The sequence below is a fragment of the Talpa europaea genome, assembly GCF_964194135.1.
Source record: "Talpa europaea genome assembly, chromosome: 16".
Lineage (NCBI taxonomy): Eukaryota > Metazoa > Chordata > Mammalia > Eulipotyphla > Talpidae > Talpa > Talpa europaea.
Genome location: NC_140084.1, coordinates 44,644,531 through 44,648,738, shown reverse-complemented (window position 1 = coordinate 44,648,738; position 4,208 = coordinate 44,644,531).

Here is a 4,208-nt window from a genome sequence, read left to right as displayed (position 1 = left end):
GGGCGGCCCGGGGCCAGCCGCGACCGAAGCACACGCGCGGCGGGCGGCGCGGCGAGGCCGCACGGTCCGGGGACGGCCGCGGGGCAGGGGAGCGGCGCGAGGGCTGGGGCCGCGGGCCGGGCAGGACGCGCGGCGCCCGGGGCTGCGGGGGGCGCGGGCCGGGCCGGGCGGGCGGCGGGCGGGGGCGGGGCGGCGGAATTCCCCGGCGCCGCCGGCCCGCGCGCCCATTGGCCCACACGCCCGCGTTACGTCACGCCAGGGGAACGGGAAAACCCCCACGCGTCACGTGGCGGCGGGGGCGGGGCCGGCCGGGAAGAGGAGGCCGGGCGCGCGGGAGGGGCCGGGCGGCCCCGCTGCCCCTCGCGGACAACTGCGCCTGCTGAGGCCCGGGGCGGTCGCTCCCCGCCCCACCCGCCAGGCCAGCGGGTCGCCGGGCGCCTGGCACCCCGTGCGCCCGAGGGACGAGAACCCGCCGTCTCGCCGGCTGAGAGGGAGGCCTCGGAATCGAGAGGCGGCCGCTGTGGATAACCATAACCTTCCCGAGAGTTCCATGGTCGCCCTCCGCCTCAACTGCAAGTGGAGAGCCTTAAATGCAGGACTGTCAGCGCTAAGATTTCTGTCTGTCCTTTGCTGTGTTCCCCGAGCCTAGAACAGCACCTGGAACACAGTCGGTGCCCAACAACTGTTCACTGAACGAACGGATGGATGTTTGCTATGGGGCGGACCCCATAGCACCTTCAAGTTTCCCAGTAGTTCAGAGTCCTTTCCACTGGCAGATGCACTGACTCAGTATGGGGAGGGTAAGCGGGTGGGCTCCTAGTACGTACTGCGCAGGGGGCCTGACACCTGAGCTAAGGGCTGACCTGTGGGGCCTCACAGAGGCCTCATACCTGCCCCCAGCATCAGAGGCATGTGCTAGGAAAGAGCACTGTTGTAGGCAGCAGAGAATGAGACTCAAAGAGGGACATTCATTGGCCAGGGCACAATCCTAAGCCTCCCTTGTTCCTGACAGTGCCTACGTGACCATGACGTTCCAACTCGGAGGCCAGGTACCCTGGGACCACAGAGGCAGGGTTTGGTGTCCTACGTCTGCTCGCCTAAAACCTGCTTGGTCCACCTCTTCTCTCCATGACCCACAGACTCACCATTCATTCCACACACACAGATGGAGCACCTGCTGTGTGCCAGAGCCTGCCGTGGGCACTAAGGCACAGCATTCTCCAAGCCAGTCCTGGTGCCTATTCACGGGAGGCAGAACAAGGTCCAGCAGCAGTTCTCAAAGTATGGCCAGTGCCCTTCAGGTAACGCGGATGTTGGTCAAGTCGGAGAATGGCTGCCAGACAGCAAGACACACAACACTTTTTCTGTAAAGGGCCAGATAACAAAAATGTCAGCTTTGAGGCCTCAAGGGCCAGAGCGCAAGAGCAGCCAAAGACAGCACACAGGACATGGCCGCGTTCCAATGAAACATGATGGATGCTGACATTTGCATCTCATATAATTTCATGTGAGACTACATATTCTTGAGATTTTTTTTCAACAACTTGAAAATGTGAAAATTATGGAAAACCTGGATTAGGCCTGCCAGGAGTAGTCTGTGTACTTCTGCAAGAGAGGGTATCTGAGGGTCCAGAATAAGACTACCCGTGTGCAAGTCCTAGATCACCCACTTACCAACTGTGTAGCCTCAAGCAACTGCTTTCACCTCTGTAAGCCTCAGTTTCCTAGTCTGAAATGGGTCTTCTAAGAGGCTGGCTGTGTGGATTAAGATACTAATAATCACTGAGCCTTATATACAGCACTAGGCTTACCTCCACTCTTACCTCCTCTTACTTATATAAGCCTCCTCTTACTTATGTAATACCTCCTCTTACTCCTCCACTCTTACTCAGCCTTATATACAGCACTCCTCTTACCTCCACTAGGCACAGTTCTAAGTTATTTGACCTTGGACAGATATCTTAAATTCTCTGGGCCTCAGTTTTCTCACACTGCTCTTAGCATTTGACTTAGTTATCATGTATAGGGTAACAGGTCAAAAAAAAGGCACTAAACCAAAAGCCAGGGACACAGCCAGGAACATGAGAAAAACCCCCGCCACCAAGGAGCTGAAATCCAGTGGAGGGAGACAGATGGGGGGGTGGGGGTGGGGAAATCCATGTCTGGTGGTGGTGGTATTACTGGGGAATAAAGCAGGATTAATGGACTGAGTTTGGAGGGCTCCACTTGGGTTAGGAAGCTCAAGGACGGTCTGAGATGACACTTGAGTGGAAAGCTGAAAAGGTGAGGAATCCTTGTGCATATCTAGAATAGTGTTCAAGGCACAGGGAACAGCAAGTGCAAAGGCCCTGAGGTAGGAGTGTGCAGGGTGTCTGAGAAACAGCAAGGTGGCTAGAGTGGACAGATGAAGTAGTAGTGGAGGTGTGGCAGAGTGATAGCCTGTAAGGTGAGGGGATGGTTAAGTAATACTAAATTTAATGGATAAGGCAAACCAGAGACAACACGTAGACTGGAGCTTGGTTGGTAATAAGGAACATTTATCATAGCAGGAGCCAACCTAATTTCTCTCTGCCCCTTGCAAATGTTAGTCCTCACACGGTTTGTTGGGTGAGTGAAGATGTAGTAGAGGGTTTCTGCTGGGATCTGAGCCCCATGAGGGGAGGATTGAGCTGTCTTGGTCCCTGCTGTGTACACAGAATGCCCGAGCATAGGGCCCCACATAAGGCAGGAGCTCAGGGAGCGCTGGTTAACAGACCATGTCGCCACCTGTGTCTGAGTGTGGGTCCCAGGAGGGCCACACTTCTGGACATGTGCATCTGTGAAAGTGAGAATTGCGCAAACCTGCACCCAGCAAACCTTCCTGGAGTGTCTCCTCTGTGCCAAGGACATGGCAGCGACCAAGATAGCCCTGGCTATCAGTCCTCACGGACTCAGTCCAGTGGAAGAGAACGATCTGTCCCTAGATTGGGATGACCCAGAGTAGGAGTCCTGGGAGATTGTGGGGAGGAGGAACAGAGGGAACAGTCAGGGAGGGCTTCCTGGAGGAGGTGCTGGCACTGCAACTTGAAGCATGTATGAAGTACTAAGTTGTGTGCCTGGGATGGGTCCTAGATAAGGGAATAGCAGTCCAGGGCCAGAAAATAAGAGAGATCAAGGCAAGTTAATGCAAGGGAGATGAGGCTGTAGGGGTAAAAGCCCCCCTCCCCCCCCAGGATCTTCTTCACCAGTTAGGAGTTTGGGTTCTTCTCAGGGCGCTGGGAAGTCATGGTAGGTTCTAAACAGGGGACAAAGCAGGGTCAGGTTTGCATGCTAGGAAGTCCCCTCTGGCAGCTGGATGGAGAATGAATGGGAGGGGCAGGACTGGGCAGGAGACCAGGGAAGAGGCTGAGTGGATACCCCAGAGGGCAAAGTCTGGGCTGGGAGGTCACAGTGGAATTGAAGGGATGACTCCCAAGTCACTGTGGGTCCAGCGCGGTGCAGTGGAGGGAGGAGTCAGTGGTTTGGAGGGAGTGGAGGTGGCCTGAGAGCCCACGCCCCTTTGGGTATATGAGCCTGGTACCAAAGTCCTAGTGGAGAGCCTGGGCTTTCTCTAGGGACCCCAGGAGCCAGGGAATGATGCAGAACAGGGGCAGAGGTGGGCTGGCCGCCCAAGCGGTAAGGAGCCTGCTGTCCAGTGGGGACCACATCAACTCTCTGCCTGGCTCTCTGCAGGGCAGGGTGGAGCTTGAGGGAAACTGAGGTGGTCCTCAGGCCCAAGCCCCCTCTCCTAGCAGTGTTGGTAAGAACTTAAATCTGGAATGCATGCTCCCAACCCCACAGAGTGCAGGGCTGCCAGGAGGCCTGTCTCCTCACCTATAAGGGGGGTGAACAGCCCCAGCACCAGTGGTTGGGAAGGCACATGGGTACTAGGTGCAAACAACCTGGGGATGCTGATGATACTCCAACAGCTACAGGGACTCTCCACTAGGTACCAGACAGAGGCCCTCTCGAGGGCTCTGCCTGGCACTACCTTGGGAGGCCAGCATAGAAGCCCAAGGGAGCTGGGTGGCATGTCCAGAGCCATAGGACTTCTGGCTGAGGAAGCGGGAGGGGAATGTGGGGGGGTGTCAGCAGGAGGCAGGCCATGTTCTGTCCTGCCCTCGAGGTCGGGACGCGCGCAGGGGGCACAGCAGACCCAGCCTGAGTAGTGCGGTCAATGCAAGCAGCGG